Source organism: Ambystoma mexicanum (genome assembly GCF_040938575.1).
Source record: "Ambystoma mexicanum isolate Mex_15411 chromosome 12 unlocalized genomic scaffold, UKY_AmexF1_1 Mex_chr12_unloc.2, whole genome shotgun sequence".
In the NCBI taxonomy this organism is placed as follows: domain Eukaryota; kingdom Metazoa; phylum Chordata; class Amphibia; order Caudata; family Ambystomatidae; genus Ambystoma; species Ambystoma mexicanum.
The window spans coordinates 8,287,324-8,306,698 of NW_027182323.1; the positions used below are offsets into that span (position 1 = coordinate 8,287,324).

The window sequence follows — 19,375 nt, forward strand, 5'->3', positions numbered from 1 at the left end:
TGAAATAAGCATACAAAATAACGTGTTTGTATTTATAGGGGGTACTTCATTTCCAGAGAACAGGGTTTTTTTTATCAATAGGAGCCCAGCTGTATTTCTGCACGAGTTACTGGCGACCTCCCTACACATAATACAAAATGGCTGCCACGTCCACAGGAAACACATCATGTCTCTTCTGATTCTCTCGGTACTTCTACTACCCCAGCACCCCTCCCTCCACGTAAAGCACCCTGTTCTGTTGGTATAAGAATTTGGTAATTCTTAAAATGCTACCAAAAAAAAAAATGTCCTTCGAGCCGGATTTGAACCAGCGACCTAAGGATATCTGAATTTCCACTACAGTCCTCCGCTCTACCAACTGAGCTATCGAAGGCTCCTGGCTTTGTACGCTATGAATAGCATATTTTTGTATCTCATCACAGAATGTTGTTCCTTCTGTTTTATAAATCTATTTCTCAAAGCAATATACAGTAAAATGTACCTCTAAACAAATCCCTGGCCCTTTCTATATTTGGTAAGTGAAAAAGGGAAACATTTTAAGAGAAAATTGAGAGTGAAAGTGACTAAGATACATCCTGCAAATATAGCTGTATACTGCTGTCTTCGGATTTCTTGTATTGCCTATGTTTCTATTAAAATGGCATAATGAAGTAACAGTTGATACAGATGGGGCTTAATAGCCGCCGATTAACAGACTCGCCAGCCAGCAAGCTGCTGAAACACTAAATGCCCACTGCAAAGCTATACAATGTTGAATGTAAATCTTACGTAATTTGAGTTCATAATATATTCTGAACCATTGTACCTGCGTAGTACAAAAAGGACGCACAGTCGGAGAGGAGATTGCAACAACTATCTTTTTAACTGCTAACATTGAACTGGCTTCCTTTCGCCAGTCCTCCTCTCACTAACCCAATGTCACACTTAACACGCCCCCAACAGGGGGCCTTGGGCTTAAAAGCACAGGGGATCGTAACACCACCCCTGGACAAATGTTCAAAACTCTGAATCAGCACTCTTCGACCCGGCGGCTTCCTTGTTACTTGTTGGGGTCTGGTGCCCATTTCACTGGTGCCACTACCTCCTAGCGGGTTACCCAACAGTCCACCTCGAGCTGCACCTCCACTGGGCGGGACCCAAAGGTTGTCCCGAGGCTCCCGGTGCTGCAGATCTGGTTCTAGTTCCGGCGGAGGTGATTCACAGTCCTCTCTCTCGACCAGGTGTTTGAACAAAGAGCTGTTTCTCGTGATCTCCTTGTCTTCGACCAACCTAATCCTCCTCTGGCTTTATGGTCTATTGTAGAACCTCTCCACTCATTTGCCCACATTTTACCTTTGATAGTACTGGGACAAGGAAGGGGCGACCCTGGTGGCGTGGGCGATTTCGGGGGATCTTGGGCAAAACCAGGACTTTCGGGAGAGGCTTAGAAATTCATCAGAGAATCCTGGGCTCCCAAAACCAAGAAGGCCTACAGAGGTGCTTGGGATAAGTGGAGTAAATGGTGCATGGAGAGGGAAATACATCCTGTTCAAACAGATGTAGTCGATGTGGTGAAATTCCTGGTCAATCAGGCAGCTCAGGGTAGAGTATACTGGACTATTTACACATATCGTTCAGCGATTTCGGTAGGGCATGAAAACGTAGAAAGTCACCCCTTGGGCGAACATCCACTGGCGTGTAGAGTACTCAAAGGAATAAAAAGTATGATACCACCGGCTCTGAGATATCACCGTCTTTGGGACGTTAGTGGGGTGTTGAGATTGTTTGAGTCCTGGCCGGATAATGGCGGTCTGTCCAGGAAGGCTCTGTGGGCTAATCTGACTACCCTGCTCTGCTTAATATCGTGCAAAAGGGTCTCGGACATCAGGGCTCAGGAAGTGGACTAGAAATTGTTTTCGCCGACAGGCGTTCCCTTTCATATAACAAAGAGAACTAACACAGGGATCAGGACAGTCGATTATGCAGCATTTCCAGAAGGGCCCAAATTATGTCCAGTCAGTGGTTTGAAGCTGTATGAAAGTAACTCAACACAGTTCAGGTCCACAGTGGAATCACAATTGTGATAAGGAAACCCTTTATGGCAGTTTGGACAGCTACCTTGGCAAGATGGGTGAAGTGGTGCATGAGCCAAGCTGGCGTAGGTACAAGTCATTTCGGAGCACATTCGGTTAGGGGTGCCATGGCATCCACAGCATTCAGAATGGGGGCATGCCTAGCGGACATTTTGAAGGCAGGGGTTTGGTCCAACAAGTCGACTTTTAAGAACTTTTATTTTAGACCAATCGGCCAGGTGACTACGTTGGTAGTGAGTAAGCTTGGAACAAGCATAATCCGAGCCTACCCGTCTTGACATAGAATACTGATTTTCAATACATTTGTAATAGAAAGTCATGATTCTATTAAAGATACTGAGGCAAAGGATTATCCCACCCTATCAATTGCGTAAATAGACTGGAATGACTGTGATCGGAATTACTGATTATAAGGAAGTTTGGAATTTAATTTCTGACATGTTCTTTTGCGATTGCCCACCCAGTTTATAGTGGAGTTTTTCATTGGTGCTGTTTGTGAATTGGCAGGTACAGAACCCAAGACGTCAAGTACATGAGGAGTAAAAGAGACGTGGTGGAGGTTTCCAGCGTTAACTGGTTGGGACGCAGTTATGGATCAGCGAAAGAAAGAGGCCGAAGGAAGGCAGACGATGTTATACTGGACTTTAGTGTATGATTGGTTACAAGAAGTCACATAAAAGAAGAACCAATTAAATACAAACTCATATATCGCTAAAATTCATGGGATTTGTAGTTTTAGCTGTTTCTTTTTATGGTTGTGTTTTTTAAAGTTGTTGCTGCTCGAGACGTAAAGAGTTGAGCATAATCTTTCGCCTCCATGACTTTAATAGAATCATGTCTTTCTATTACGAATGCATTGAAAATCTGTATTTATTGTGTAATTTGTGCAGATTTCAAGCCATCCCGCAAAAAACATAGTGGTATTTCAGTCCTGCGTTTTCATAGTGTTTACAAGCCTGTCACTTACCTGCCATGACTCCACTATTACTCTGTCCCCCCAACCCCCAATCCACCCATTACTCTCCAAACATTCACCTGTCGGTCTAACGTTTGTAAACAATACAAGATAGAAAAGCATACTTATTCTGACATCAAGTGTTTAAAACAATGCACCTTCAAACAATGACTACATTTAATAAAAATTGCAATAACATATTTGATATTAAGCTGTGGTGGATATATAGATGATCTGCTGTGTATTTCTGCGATTTTTTAAATACGAAAACTTTCACATTACAAAAAAAAAAGCCACTTAGAAATGCGGGGGGTTCAACCCGCGACCTCATTGCCACAAGTCATGCCCTCCACCTCTGAGCAACATCCGCGAAGCACAATAGTGCCTTCCTGAATAAAGGATTAATGCATGATCCGTGGAACCAGGCTACGTAGCTCTCTGTGTTTAACCCATTCCTTTTTTGCTCATTTCACCCACACTGGAATCGTGGCTTGACAGGTATGTATTACAATACAACAAACATTGGGATTGCTTGGTTCTTTCTCAGTCGCTCTTTTCCCAGTACATAAATGCAGAATGCTAACTCTTTTACGCGGGACCGAGCCTCATCCTTTGAAACCCCAGGCAGCCTGCCTGCGCTGGGAACGTGTTCTTTCTGTTTAATCTGCGATGTTTTTCATGAAATAAGCATACAAAATAACGTGTTTGTATTAATAGGGGGTACTTCATTTCCAGAGAACAGGGTTTTTTTTATCAATAGGAGCCCAGCTGTATTTCTGCACGAGTTACTGGCGACCTCCCTACACATAATACAAAATGGCTGCCACGTCCACAGGAAACACATCATGTCTCTTCTGATTCTCTCGGTACTTCTACTACCCCAGCACCCCTCCCTCCACGTAAAGCACCCTGTTCTGTTGGTATAAGAATTTGGTAATTCTTAAAATGCTACCAAAAAAAAAAATATCCTTCGAGCCGGATTTGAACCAGCGACCTAAGGATATCTGAATTTCCACTACAGTCCTCCGCTCTACCAACTGAGCTATCGAAGGCTCCTGGCTTTGTACGCTATGAATAGCATATTTTTGTATCTCATCACAGAATGTTGTTTCTTCTGTTTTATAAATCTATTTCTCAAAGCAATATACAGTAAAATGTACCTCTAAACAAATCCCTGGCCCTTTCTATATTTGGTAAGTGAAAAAGGGAAACATTTTAAGAGAAAATTGAGAGTGAAAGTGACTAAGATACATCCTGCAAATATAGCTGTATACTGCTGTCTTCGGATTTCTTGTATTGCCTATGTTTCTATTAAAATGGCATAATGAAGTAACAGTTGATACAGATGGGGCTTAATAGCCGCCGATTAACAGACTCGCCAGCCAGCAAGCTGCTGAAACACTAAATGCCCACTGCAAAGCTATACAATGTTGAATGTAAATCTTACGTAATTTGAGTTCATAATATATTCTGAACCATTGTACCTGCGTAGTACAAAAAGGACGCACAGTCGGAGAGGAGATTGCAACAACTATCTTTTTAACTGCTAACATTGAACTGGCTTCCTTTCGCCAGTCCTCCTCTCACTAACCCAATGTCACACTTAACACGCCCCCAACAGGGGGCCTTGGGCTTAAAAGCACAGGGGATCGTAACACCACCCCTGGACAAATGTTCAAAACTCTGAATCAGCACTCTTCGACCCAGCGGCTTACTTGTTACTTGTTGGGGTCTGGTGCCCATTTCACTGGTGCCACTACCTCCTAGCGGGTTACCCAACAGTCCACCTCGAGCTGCACCTCCACTGGGCGGGACCCAAAGGTTGTCCCGAGGCTCCCGGTGCTGCAGATCTGGTTCTAGTTCCGGCGGAGGTGATTCACAGTCCTCTCTCTCGACCAGGTGTTTGAACAAAGAGCTGTTTCTCGTGATCTCCTTGTCTTCGACCAACCTAATCCTCCTCTGGCTTTATGGTCTATTGTAGAACCTCTCCACTCATTTGCCCACATTTTACCTTTGATAGTACTGGGACAAGGAAGGGGCGACCCTGGTGGCGTGGGCGATTTCGGGGGATCTTGGGCAAAACCAGGACTTTCGGGAGAGGCTTAGAAATTCATCAGAGAATCCTGGGCTCCCAAAACCAAGAAGGCCTACAGAGGTGCTTGGGATAAGTGGAGTAAATGGTGCATGGAGAGGGAAATACATCCTGTTCAAACAGATGTAGTCGATGTGGTGAAATTCCTGGTCAATCAGGCAGCTCAGGGTAGAGTATACTGGACTATTTACACATATCGTTCAGCGATTTCGGTAGGGCATGAAAACGTAGAAAGTCACCCCTTGGGCGAACATCCACTGGCGTGTAGAGTACTCAAAGGAATAAAAAGTATGATACCACCGGCTCTGAGATATCACCGTCTTTGGGACGTTAGTGGGGTGTTGAGATTGTTTGAGTCCTGGCCGGATAATGGCGGTCTGTCCAGGAAGGCTCTGTGGGCTAATCTGACTACCCTGCTCTGCTTAATATCGTGCAAAAGGGTCTCGGACATCAGGGCTCAGGAAGTGGACTGGAAATTGTTTTCGCCGACAGGCGTTCCCTTTCATATAACAAAGAGAACTAACACAGGGATCAGGACAGTCGATTATGCAGCATTTCCAGAAGGGCCCGAATTATGTCCAGTCAGTGGTTTGAAGCTGTATGAAAGTAACTCAACACAGTTCAGGTCCACAGTGGAATCACAATTGTGATAAGGAAACCCTTTATGGCAGTTTGGACAGCTACCTTGGCAAGATGGGTGAAGTGGTGCATGAGCCAAGCTGGCGTAGGTACAAGTCATTTCGGAGCACATTCGGTTAGGGGTGCCATGGCATCCACAGCATTCAGAATGGGGGCATGCCTAGCGGACATTTTGAAGGCAGGGGTTTGGTCCAACAAGTCGACTTTTAAGAACTTTTATTTTAGACCAATCGGCCAGGTGACTACGTTGGTAGTGAGTAAGCTTGGAACAAGCATAATCCGAGCCTACCCGTCTTGACATAGAATACTGATTTTCAATACATTTGTAATAGAAAGTCATGATTCTATTAAAGATACTGAGGCAAAGGATTATCCCACCCTATCAATTGCGTAAATAGACTGGAATGACTGTGATCGGAATTACTGATTATAAGGAAGTTTGGAATTTAATTTCTGACATGTTCTTTTGCGATTGCCCACCCAGTTTATAGTGGAGTTTTTCATTGGTGCTGTTTGTGAATTGGCAGGTACAGAACCCAAGACGTCAAGTACATGAGGAGTAAAAGAGACGTGGTGGAGGTTTCCAGCGTTAACTGGTTGGGACGCAGTTATGGATCAGCGAAAGAAAGAGGCCGAAGGAAGGCAGACGATGTTATACTGGACTTTAGTGTATGATTGGTTACAAGAAGTCACATAAAAGAAGAACCAATTAAATACAAACTCATATATCGCTAAAATTCATGGGATTTGTAGTTTTAGCTGTTTCTTTTTATGGTTGTGTTTTTTAAAGTTGTTGGCTGCTCGAGAAGTAAAGAGTTGAGCATAATCTTTCGCCTCCATGACTTTAATAGAATCATGTCTTTCTATTACGAATGCATTGAAAATCTGTATTTATTGTGTAATTCGTGCAGATTTCAAGCCATCCCGCAAAAAACATAGTGGTATTTCAGTCCTGCGTTTTCATAGTGTTTACAAGCCTGTCACTTACCTGCCATGACTCCACTATTACTCTATCCCCCCAACCCCCAATCCACCCATTACTCTCCAAACATTCACCTCTCGGTCTAACATTTGTAAACAATACAAGATAGAAAAGCATACTTATTCTGACATCAAGTGTTTAAAACAATGCACCTTCAAACACTGACTACATTTAATAAAAATTGCAATAACATATTTGATATTAAGCTGTGGTGGATATATAGATGATCTGCTGTGTATTTCTGCGATTTTTTAAATACGAAAACTTTCACATTACAAAAAAAAAAAGCCACTTAGAAATGCGGGGGGTTCAACCCGCGACCTCATTGCCACAAGTCATGCCCTCCACCTCCGAGCAACATCCGCGAAGCACAATAGTGCCTTCCTGAATAAAGGATTAATGCATGATCCGTGGAACCAGGCTACGTAGCTCTCTGTGTTTAACCCATTCCTTTTTTGCTCATTTCACCCACACTGGAATCGTGGCTTGTAAGGTATGTATTACAATACAACAAACATTGGGATTGCTTGGTTCTTTCTCAGTTGCTCTTTTCCCAGTACATAAATGCAGAATGCTAACTCTTTTACGCGGGACCGAGCCTCATCCTTTGAGACCGCAGGCAGCTTGCCTGCGCTGGGAACGTGTTTTTTCTGTTTAACCTGCGATGTTTTTCATGAAATAAGCATACAAAATAACGTGTTCGTATTTATAGGGGGTACTTCATTTCCAGAGAACAGGGTTTTTTTTATCAATAGGAGCCCAGCTGTATTTCTGCACGAGTTACTGGCGACCTCCCTACACATAATACAAAATGGCTGCCACGTCCACAGGAAACACATCATGTCTCTTCTGATTCTCTCGGTACTTCTACTACCCCAGCACCCCTCCCTCCACGTAAAGCACCCTGTTCTGTTGGTATAAGAATTTGGTAATTCTTAAAATGCTACCAAAAAAAAAAATGTCCTTCGAGCCGGATTTGAACCAGCGACCTAAGGATATCTGAATTTCCACTACAGTCCTCTGCTCTACCAACTGAGCTATCGAAGGCTCCTGGCTTTGTACGCTATCAATAGCATATTTTTGTATCTCATCACAGAATGTTGTTTCTTCTGTTTTATAAATCTATTTCTCAAAGCAATATACAGTAAAATGTACCTCTAAACAAATCACTGGCCCTTTCTATATTTGGTAAGTGAAAAAGGGAAACATTTTAAGAGAAAATTGAGAGTGAAAGTGACTAAGATACATCCTGCAAATATAGCTGTATACTGCTGTCTTCGGATTTCTTGTATTGCCTATGTTTCTATTTAAATGGCATAATGAAGTAACAGTTGATACAGATGGGGCTTAATAGCCGCCGATTAACAGACTCGCCAGCCAGCAAGCTGCTGAAACACTAAATGCCCACTGCAAAGCTATACAATGTTGAATGTAAATTTTACGTAATTTGAGTTCATAATATATTCTGAACCATTGTACCTGCGTAGTACAAAAAGGACGCACAGTCGGAGAGGAGATTGCAACAACTATCTTTTTAACTGCTAACATTGAACTGGCTTCCTTTCGCCAGTCCTCCTCTCACTAACCCAATGTCACACTTAACACGCCCCCAACAGGGGGCCTTGGGCTTAAAAGCACAGGGGATCGTAACACCACCCCTGGACAAATGTTCAAAACTCTGAATCAGCACTCTTCGACCCAGCGGCTTCCTTGTTACTTGTTGGGGTCTGGTGCCCATTTCACTGGTGCCACTACCTCCTAGCGGGTTACCCAACAGTCCACCTCGAGCTGCACCTCCACTGGGCGGGACCCAAAGGTTGTCCCGAGGCTCCCGGTGCTGCAGATCTGGTTCTAGTTCCGGCGGAGGTGATTCACAGTCCTCTCTCTCGACCAGGTGTTTGAACAAAGAGCTGTTTCTCGTGATCTCCTTGTCTTCGACCAACCTAATCCTCCTCTGGCTTTATGGTCTATTGTAGAACCTCTCCACTCATTTGCCCACATTTTACCTTTGATAGTACTGGGACAAGGAAGGGGCGACCCTGGTGGCGTGGGCGATTTCGGGGGATCTTGGGCAAAACCAGGACTTTCGGGAGAGGCTTAGAAATTCATCAGAGAATCCTGGGCTCCCAAAACCAAGAAGGCCTACAGAGGTGCTTGGGATAAGTGGAGTAAATGGTGCATGGAGAGGGAAATACATCCTGTTCAAACAGATGTAGTCGATGTGGTGAAATTCCTGGTCAATCAGGCAGCTCAGGGTAGAGTATACTGGACTATTTACACATATCGTTCAGCGATTTCGGTAGGGCATGAAAACGTAGAAAGTCACCCCTTGGGCGAACATCCACTGGCGTGTAGAGTACTCAAAGGAATAAAAAGTATGATACCACCGGCTCTGAGATATCACCGTCTTTGGGACGTTAGTGGGGTGTTGAGATTGTTTGAGTCCTGGCCGGATAATGGCGGTCTGTCCAGGAAGGCTCTGTGGGCTAATCTGACTACCCTGCTCTGCTTAATATCGTGCAAAAGGGTCTCGGACATCAGGGCTCAGGAAGTGGACTAGAAATTGTTTTCGCCGACAGGCGTTCCCTTTCATATAACAAAGAGAACTAACACAGGGATCAGGACAGTCGATTATGCAGCATTTCCAGAAGGGCCCAAATTATGTCCAGTCAGTGGTTTGAAGCTGTATGAAAGTAACTCAACACAGTTCAGGTCCACAGTGGAATCACAATTGTGATAAGGAAACCCTTTATGGCAGTTTGGACAGCTACCTTGGCAAGATGGGTGAAGTGGTGCATGAGCCAAGCTGGCGTAGGTACAAGTCATTTCGGAGCACATTCGGTTAGGGGTGCCATGGCATCCACAGCATTCAGAATGGGGGCATGCCTAGCGGACATTTTGAAGGCAGGGGTTTGGTCCAACAAGTCGACTTTTAAGAACTTTTATTTTAGACCAATCGGCCAGGTGACTACGTTGGTAGTGAGTAAGCTTGGAACAAGCATAATCCGAGCCTACCCGTCTTGACATAGAATACTGATTTTCAATACATTTGTAATAGAAAGTCATGATTCTATTAAAGATACTGAGGCAAAGGATTATCCCACCCTATCAATTGCGTAAATAGACTGGAATGACTGTGATCGGAATTACTGATTATAAGGAAGTTCGGAATTTAATTTCTGACATGTTCTTTTGCGATTGCCCACCCAGTTTATAGTGGAGTTTTTCATTGGTGCTGTTTGTGAATTGGCAGGTACAGAACCCAAGACGTCAAGTACATGAGGAGTAAAAGAGACGTGGTGGAGGTTTCCAGCGTTAACTGGTTGGGACGCAGTTATGGATCAGCGAAAGAAAGAGGCCGAAGGAAGGCAGACGATGTTATACTGGACTTTAGTGTATGATTGGTTACAAGAAGTCACATAAAAGAAGAACCAATTAAATACAAACTCATATATCGCTAAAATTCATGGGATTTGTAGTTTTAGCTGTTTCTTTTTATGGTTGTGTTTTTTAAAGTTGTTGCTGCTCGAGACGTAAAGAGTTGAGCATAATCTTTCGCCTCCATGACTTTAATAGAATCATGTCTTTCTATTACGAATGCATTGAAAATCTGTATTTATTGTGTAATTTGTGCAGATTTCAAGCCATCCCGCAAAAAACATAGTGGTATTTCAGTCCTGCGTTTTCATAGTGTTTACAAGCCTGTCACTTACCTGCCATGACTCCACTATTACTCTGTCCCCCCAACCCCCAATCCACCCATTACTCTCCAAACATTCACCTGTCGGTCTAACGTTTGTAAACAATACAAGATAGAAAAGCATACTTATTCTGACATCAAGTGTTTAAAACAATGCACCTTCAAACAATGACTACATTTAATAAAAATTGCAATAACATATTTGATATTAAGCTGTGGTGGATATATAGATGATCTGCTGTGTATTTCTGCGATTTTTTAAATACGAAAACTTTCACATTACAAAAAAAAAAGCCACTTAGAAATGCGGGGGGTTCAACCCGCGACCTCATTGCCACAAGTCATGCCCTCCACCTCTGAGCAACATCCGCGAAGCACAATAGTGCCTTCCTGAATAAAGGATTAATGCATGATCCGTGGAACCAGGCTACGTAGCTCTCTGTGTTTAACCCATTCCTTTTTTGCTCATTTCACCCACACTGGAATCGTGGCTTGACAGGTATGTATTACAATACAACAAACATTGGGATTGCTTGGTTCTTTCTCAGTCGCTCTTTTCCCAGTACATAAATGCAGAATGCTAACTCTTTTACGCGGGACCGAGCCTCATCCTTTGAAACCCCAGGCAGCCTGCCTGCGCTGGGAACGTGTTCTTTCTGTTTAATCTGCGATGTTTTTCATGAAATAAGCATACAAAATAACGTGTTTGTATTTATAGGGGGTACTTCATTTCCAGAGAACAGGGTTTTTTTTATCAATAGGAGCCCAGCTGTATTTCTGCACGAGTTACTGGCGACCTCCCTACACATAATACAAAATGGCTGCCACGTCCACAGGAAACACATCATGTCTCTTCTGATTCTCTCGGTACTTCTACTACCCCAGCACCCCTCCCTCCACGTAAAGCACCCTGTTCTGTTGGTATAAGAATTTGGTAATTCTTAAAATGCTACCAAAAAAAAAAATATCCTTCGAGCCGGATTTGAACCAGCGACCTAAGGATATCTGAATTTCCACTACAGTCCTCCGCTCTACCAACTGAGCTATCGAAGGCTCCTGGCTTTGTACGCTATGAATAGCATATTTTTGTATCTCATCACAGAATGTTGTTCCTTCTGTTTTATAAATCTATTTCTCAAAGCAATATACAGTAAAATGTACCTCTAAACAAATCCCTGGCCCTTTCTATATTTGGTAAGTGAAAAAGGGAAACATTTTAAGAGAAAATTGAGAGTGAAAGTGACTAAGATACATCCTGCAAATATAGCTGTATACTGCTGTCTTCGGATTTCTTGTATTGCCTATGTTTCTATTAAAATGGCATAATGAAGTAACAGTTGATACAGATGGGGCTTAATAGCCGCCGATTAACAGACTCGCCAGCCAGCAAGCTGCTGAAACACTAAATGCCCACTGCAAAGCTATACAATGTTGAATGTAAATCTTACGTAATTTGAGTTCATAATATATTCTGAACCATTGTACCTGCGTAGTACAAAAAGGACGCACAGTCGGAGAGGAGATTGCAACAACTATCTTTTTAACTGCTAACATTGAACTGGCTTCCTTTCGCCAGTCCTCCTCTCACTAACCCAATGTCACACTTAACACGCCCCCAACAGGGGGCCTTGGGCTTAAAAGCACAGGGGATCGTAACACCACCCCTGGACAAATGTTCAAAACTCTGAATCAGCACTCTTCGACCCAGCGGCTTCCTTGTTACTTGTTGGGGTCTGGTGCCCATTTCACTGGTGCCACTACCTCCTAGCGGGTTACCCAACAGTCCACCTCGAGCTGCACCTCCACTGGGCGGGACCCAAAGGTTGTCCCGAGGCTCCCGGTGCTGCAGATCTGGTTCTAGTTCCGGCGGAGGTGATTCACAGTCCTCTCTCTCGACCAGGTGTTTGAACAAAGAGCTGTTTCTCGTGATCTCCTTGTCTTCGACCAACCTAATCCTCCTCTGGCTTTATGGTCTATTGTAGAACCTCTCCACTCATTTGCCCACATTTTACCTTTGATAGTACTGGGACAAGGAAGGGGCGACCCTGGTGGCGTGGGCGATTTCGGGGGATCTTGGGCAAAACCAGGACTTTCGGGAGAGGCTTAGAAATTCATCAGAGAATCCTGGGCTCCCAAAACCAAGAAGGCCTACAGAAGTGCTTGGGATAAGTGGAGTAAATGGTGCATGGAGAGGGAAATACATCCTGTTCAAACAGATGTAGTCGATGTGGTGAAATTCCTGGTCAATCAGGCAGCTCAGGGTAGAGTATACTGGACTATTTACACATATCGTTCAGCGATTTCGGTAGGGCATGCAAACGTAGAAAGTCACCCCTTGGGCGAACATCCACTGGCGTGTAGAGTACTCAAAGGAATAAAAAGTATGATACCACCGGCTCTGAGATATCACCGTCTTTGGGACGTTAGTGGGGTGTTGAGATTGTTTGAGTCCTGGCCGGATAATGGCGGTCTGTCCAGGAAGGCTCTGTGGGCTAATCTGACTACCCTGCTCTGCTTAATATCGTGCAAAAGGGTCTCGGACATCAGGGCTCAGGAAGTGGACTGGAAATTGTTTTCGCCGACAGGCGTTCCCTTTCATATAACAAAGAGAACTAACACAGGGATCAGGACAGTCGATTATGCAGCATTTCCAGAAGGGCCTGAATTATGTCCAGTCAGTGGTTTGAAGCTGTATGAAAGTAACTCAACACAGTTCAGGTCCACAGTGGAATCACAATTGTGATAAGGAAACCCTTTATGGCAGTTTGGATAGCTACCTTGGCAAGATGGGTGAAGTGGTGCATGAGCCAAGCTGGCGTAGGTACAAGTCATTTCGGAGCACATTCGGTTAGGGGTGCCATGGCATCCACAGCATTCAGAATGGGGGCATGCCTAGCGGACATTTTGAAGGCAGGGGTTTGGTCCAACAAGTCGACTTTTAAGAACTTTTATTTTAGACCAATCGGCCAGGTGACTACGTTGGTAGTGAGTAAGCTTGGAACAAGCATAATCCGAGCCTACCCGTCTTGACATAGAATACTGATTTTCAATACATTTGTAATAGAAAGTCATGATTCTATTAAAGATACTGAGGCAAAGGATTATCCCACCCTATCAATTGCGTAAATAGACTGGAATGACTGTGATCGGAATTACTGATTATAAGGAAGTTTGGAATTTAATTTCTGACATGTTCTTTTGCGATTGCCCACCCAGTTTATAGTGGAGTTTTTCATTGGTGCTGTTTGTGAATTGGCAGGTACAGAACCCAAGACGTCAAGTACATGAGGAGTAAAAGAGACGTGGTGGAGGTTTCCAGCGTTAACTGGTTGGGACGCAGTTATGGATCAGCGAAAGAAAGAGGCCGAAGGAAGGCAGACGATGTTATACTGGACTTTAGTGTATGATTGGTTACAAGAAGTCACATAAAAGAAGAACCAATTAAATACAAACTCATATATCGCTAAAATTCATGGGATTTGTAGTTTTAGCTGTTTCTTTTTATGGTTGTGTTTTTTAAAGTTGTTGGCTGCTCGAGAAGTAAAGAGTTGAGCATAATCTTTCGCCTCCATGACTTTAATAGAATCATGTCTTTCTATTACGAATGCATTGAAAATCTGTATTTATTGTGTAATTCGTGCAGATTTCAAGCCATCCCGCAAAAAACATAGTGGTATTTCAGTCCTGCGTTTTCATAGTGTTTACAAGCCTGTCACTTACCTGCCATGACTCCACTATTACTCTATCCCCCCAACCCCCAATCCACCCATTACTCTCCAAACATTCACCTCTCGGTCTAACATTTGTAAACAATACAAGATAGAAAAGCATACTTATTCTGACATCAAGTGTTTAAAACAATGCACCTTCAAACACTGACTACATTTAATAAAAATTGCAATAACATATTTGATATTAAGCTGTGGTGGATATATAGATGATCTGCTGTGTATTTCTGCGATTTTTTAAATACGAAAACTTTCACATTACAAAAAAAAAAAGCCACTTAGAAATGCGGGGGGTTCAACCCGCGACCTCATTGCCACAAGTCATGCCCTCCACCTCCGAGCAACATCCGCGAAGCACAATAGTGCCTTCCTGAATAAAGGATTAATGCATGATCCGTGGAACCAGGCTACGTAGCTCTCTGTGTTTAACCCATTCCTTTTTTGCTCATTTCACCCACACTGGAATCGTGGCTTATAAGGTATGTATTACAATACAACAAACATTGGGATTGCTTGGTTCTTTCTCAGTTGCTCTTTTCCCAGTACATAAATGCAGAATGCTAACTCTTTTACGCGGGACCGAGCCTCATCCTTTGAGACCGCAGGCAGCTTGCCTGCGCTGGGAACGTGTTTTTTCTGTTTAATCTGCGATGTTTTTCATGAAATAAGCATACAAAATAACGTGTTCGTATTTATAGGGGGTACTTCATTTCCAGAGAACAGGGTTTTTTTTATCAATAGGAGCCCAGCTGTATTTCTGCACGAGTTACTGGCGACCTCCCTACACATAATACAAAATGGCTGCCACGTCCACAGGAAACACATCATGTCTCTTCTGATTCTCTCGGTACTTCTACTACCCCAGCACCCCTCCCTCCACGTAAAGCACCCTGTTCTGTTGGTATAAGAATTTGGTAATTCTTAAAATGCTACCAAAAAAAAAAATGTCCTTCGAGCCGGATTTGAACCAGCGACCTAAGGATATCTGAATTTCCACTACAGTCCTCCGCTCTACCAACTGAGCTATCGAAGGCTCCTGGCGTTGTACGCTATCAATAGCATATTTTTATATCTCATCACAGAATGTTGTTTCTTCTGTTTTATAAATCTATTTCTCAAAGCAATATACAGTAAAATGTACCTCTAAACAAATCACTGGCCCTTTCTATATTTGGTAAGTGAAAAAGGGAAACATTTTAAGAGAAAATTGAGAGTGAAAGTGACTAAGATACATCCTGCAAATATAGCTGTATACTGCTGTCTTCGGATTTCTTGTATTGCCTATGTTTCTATTAAAATGGCATAATGAAGTAACAGTTGATACAGATGGGGCTTAATAGCCGCCGATTAACAGACTCGCCAGCCAGCAAGCTGCTGAAACACTAAATGCCCACTGCAAAGCTATACAATGTTGAATGTAAATCTTACGTAATTTGAGTTCATAATATATTCTGAACCATTGTACCTGCGTAGTACAAAAAGGACGCACAGTCGGAGAGGAGATTGCAACAACTATCTTTTTAACTGCTAACATTGAACTGGCTTCCTTTCGCCAGTCCTCCTCTCACTAACCCAATGTCACACTTAACACGCCCCCAACAGGGGGCCTTGGGCTTAAAAGCACAGGGGATCGTAACACCACCCCTGGACAAATGTTCAAAACTCTGAATCAGCACTCTTCGACCCAGCGGCTTCCTTGTTACTTGTTGGGGTCTGGTGCCCATTTCACTGGTGCCACTACCTCCTAGCGGGTTACCCAACAGTCCACCTCGAGCTGCACCTCCACTGGGCGGGACCCAAAGGTTGTCCCGAGGCTCCCGGTGCTGCAGATCTGGTTCTAGTTCCGGCGGAGGTGATTCACAGTCCTCTCTCTCGACCAGGTGTTTGAACAAAGAGCTGTTTCTCGTGATCTCCTTGTCTTCGACCAACCTAATCCTCCTCTGGCTTTATGGTCTATTGTAGAACCTCTCCACTCATTTGCCCACATTTTACCTTTGATAGTACTGGGACAAGGAAGGGGCGACCCTGGTGGCGTGGGCGATTTCGGGGGATCTTGGGCAAAACCAGGACTTTCGGGAGAGGCTTAGAAATTCATCAGAGAATCCTGGGCTCCCAAAACCAAGAAGGCCTACAGAGGTGCTTGGGATAAGTGGAGTAAATGGTGCATGGAGAGGGAAATACATACTGTTCAAACAGATGTAGTCGATGTGGTGAAATTCCTGGTCAATCAGGCAGCTCAGGGTAGAGTATACTGGACTATTTACACATATCGTTCAGCGATTTCGGTAGGGCATGAAAACGTAGAAAGTCACCCCTTGGGCGAACATCCACTGGCGTGTAGAGTACTCAAAGGAATAAAAAGTATGATACCACCGGCTCTGAGATATCACCGTCTTTGGGACGTTAGTGGGGTGTTGAGATTGTTTGAGTCCTGGCCGGATAATGGCGGTCTGTCCAGGAAGGCTCTGTGGGCTAATCTGACTACCCTGCTCTGCTTAATATCGTGCAAAAGGGTCTCGGACATCAGGGCTCAGGAAGTGGACTGGAAATTGTTTTCGCCGACAGGCGTTCCCTTTCATATAACAAAGAGAACTAACACAGGGATCAGGACAGTCGATTATGCAGCATTTCCAGAAGGGCCCAAATTATGTCCAGTCAGTGGTTTGAAGCTGTATGAAAGTAACTCAACACAGTTCAGGTCCACAGTGGAATCACAATTGTGATAAGGAAACCCTTTATGGCAGTTTGGACAGCTACCTTGGCAAGATGGGTGAAGTGGTGCATGAGCCAAGCTGGCGTAGGTACAAGTCATTTCGGAGCACATTCGGTTAGGGGTGCCATGGCATCCACAGCATTCAGAATGGGGGCATGCCTAGCGGACATTTTGAAGGCAGGGGTTTGGTCCAACAAGTCGACTTTTAAGAACTTTTATTTTAGACCAATCGGCCAGGTGACTACGTTGGTAGTGAGTAAGCTTGGAACAAGCATAATCCGAGCCTACCCGTCTTGACATAGAATACTGATTTTCAATACATTTGTAATAGAAAGTCATGATTCTATTAAAGATACTGAGGCAAAGGATTATCCCACCCTATCAATTGCGTAAATAGACTGGAATGACTGTGATCGGAATTACTGATTATAAGGAAGTTTGGAATTTAATTTCTGACATGTTCTTTTGCGATTGCCCACCCAGTTTATAGTGGAGTTTTTCATTGGTGCTGTTTGTGAATTGGCAGGTACAGAACCCAAGACGTCAAGTACATGAGGAGTAAAAGAGACGTGGTGGAGGTTTCCAGCGTTAACTGGTTGGGACGCAGTTATGGATCAGCGAAAGAAAGAGGCCGAAGGAAGGCAGACGATGTTATACTGGACTTTAGTGTATGATTGGTTACAAGAAGTCACATAAAAGAAGAACCAATTAAATACAAACTCATATATCGCTAAAATTCATGGGATTTGTAGTTTTAGCTGTTTCTTTTTATGGTTGTGTTTTTTAAAGTTGTTGGCTGCTCGAGAAGTAAAGAGTTGAGCATAATCTTTCGCCTCCATGACTTTAATAGAATCATGTCTTTCTATTACGAATGCATTGAAAATCTGTATTTATTGTGTAATTCGTGCAGATTTCAAGCCATCCCGCAAAAAACATAGTGGTATTTCAGTCCTGCGTTTTCATAGTGTTTACAAGCCTGTCACTTACCTGCCATGACTCCACTATTACTCTATCCCCCCAACCCCCAATCCACCCATTACTCTCCAAACATTCACCTGTCGGTCTAACGTTTGTAAACAATACAAGATAGAAAAGCATACTTATTCTGACATCAAGTGTTTAAAACAATGCACCTTCAAACAATGACTACATTTAATAAAAATTGCAATAACATATTTGATATTAAGCTGTGGTGGATATATAGATGATCTGCTGTGTATTTCTGCGATTTTTTAAATACGAAAACTTTCACATTACAAAAAAAAAAGCCACTTAGAAATGCGGGGGGTTCAACCCGCGACCTCATTGCCACAAGTCATGCCCTCCACCTCTGAGCAACATCCGCGAAGCACAATAGTGCCTTCCTGAATAAAGGATTAATGCATGATCCGTGGAACCAGGCTACGTAGCTCTCTGTGTTTAACCCATTCCTTTTTTGCTCATTTCACCCACACTGGAATCGTGGCTTGACAGGTATGTATTACAATACAACAAACATTGGGATTGCTTGGTTCTTTCTCAGTCGCTCTTTTCCCAGTACATAAATGCAGAATGCTAACTCTTTTACGCGGGACCGAGCCTCATCCTTTGAAACCCCAGGCAGCCTGCCTGCGCTGGGAACGTGTTCTTTCTGTTTAATCTGCGATGTTTTTCATGAAATAAGCATACAAAATAACGTGTTTGTATTTATAGGGGGTACTTCATTTCCAGAGAACAGGGTTTTTTTTATCAATAGGAGCCCAGCTGTATTTCTGCACGAGTTACTGGCGACCTCCCTACACATAATACAAAATGGCTGCCACGTCCACAGGAAACACATCATGTCTCTTCTGATTCTCTCGGTACTTCTACTACCCCAGCACCCCTCCCTCCACGTAAAGCACCCTGTTCTGTTGGTATAAGAATTTGGTAATTCTTAAAATGCTACCAAAAAAAAAAATGTCCTTCGAGCCGGATTTGAACCAGCAACCTAAGGATATCTGAATTTCCACTACAGTCCTCCGCTCTACCAACTGAGCTATCGAAGGCTCCTGGCTTTGTACGCTATGAATAGCATATTTTTGTATCTCATCACAGAATGTTGTTCCTTCTGTTTTATAAATCTATTTCTCAAAGCAATATACAGTAAAATGTACCTCTAAACAAATCCCTGGCCCTTTCTATATTTGGTAAGTGAAAAAGGGAAACATTTTAAGAGAAAATTGAGAGTGAAAGTGACTAAGATACATCCTGCAAATATAGCTGTATACTGCTGTCTTCGGATTTCTTGTATTGCCTATGTTTCTATTAAAATGGCATAATGAAGTAACAGTTGATACAGATGGGGCTTAATAGCCGCCGATTAACAGACTCGCCAGCCAGCAAGCTGCTGAAACACTAAATGCCCACTGCAAAGCTATACAATGTTGAATGTAAATCTTACGTAATTTGAGTTCATAATATATTCTGAACCATTGTACCTGCGTAGTACAAAAAGGACGCACAGTCGGAGAGG

General features: G+C 43.3%; 6 non-coding genes across 6 annotated transcripts; all 6 read right to left on the bottom strand.

Annotated features, from left to right (window-relative positions):
* Positions 1 to 287: 287 nt before the first annotated feature.
* Positions 288 to 373, bottom strand: TRNAY-GUA (transfer RNA tyrosine (anticodon GUA)). Its single transcript is given in 2 exon segments — positions 288 to 323; positions 337 to 373. It is a non-coding gene; the product is annotated as a tRNA-Tyr (tRNA).
* Positions 374 to 3,993: 3,620 nt separating this feature from the next.
* TRNAY-GUA (transfer RNA tyrosine (anticodon GUA)) lies at positions 3,994 to 4,079 on the bottom strand. Its single transcript is given in 2 exon segments — positions 3,994 to 4,029; positions 4,043 to 4,079. It is a non-coding gene; the product is annotated as a tRNA-Tyr (tRNA).
* Positions 4,080 to 7,701: 3,622 nt separating this feature from the next.
* TRNAY-GUA (transfer RNA tyrosine (anticodon GUA)) lies at positions 7,702 to 7,787 on the bottom strand. The gene is given in 2 exon segments: positions 7,702 to 7,737; positions 7,751 to 7,787. It is a non-coding gene; the product is annotated as a tRNA-Tyr (tRNA).
* A 3,620-nt stretch (positions 7,788 to 11,407) lies between these two features.
* On the bottom strand, positions 11,408 to 11,493 carry TRNAY-GUA (transfer RNA tyrosine (anticodon GUA)). Its single transcript is given in 2 exon segments — positions 11,408 to 11,443; positions 11,457 to 11,493. It is a non-coding gene; the product is annotated as a tRNA-Tyr (tRNA).
* Positions 11,494 to 15,115: 3,622 nt separating this feature from the next.
* TRNAY-GUA (transfer RNA tyrosine (anticodon GUA)) lies at positions 15,116 to 15,201 on the bottom strand. The gene is given in 2 exon segments: positions 15,116 to 15,151; positions 15,165 to 15,201. It is a non-coding gene; the product is annotated as a tRNA-Tyr (tRNA).
* Positions 15,202 to 18,822: 3,621 nt separating this feature from the next.
* Positions 18,823 to 18,908, bottom strand: TRNAY-GUA (transfer RNA tyrosine (anticodon GUA)). Its single transcript is given in 2 exon segments — positions 18,823 to 18,858; positions 18,872 to 18,908. It is a non-coding gene; the product is annotated as a tRNA-Tyr (tRNA).
* Between the last annotated feature and the right edge of the window lie 467 nt (positions 18,909 to 19,375).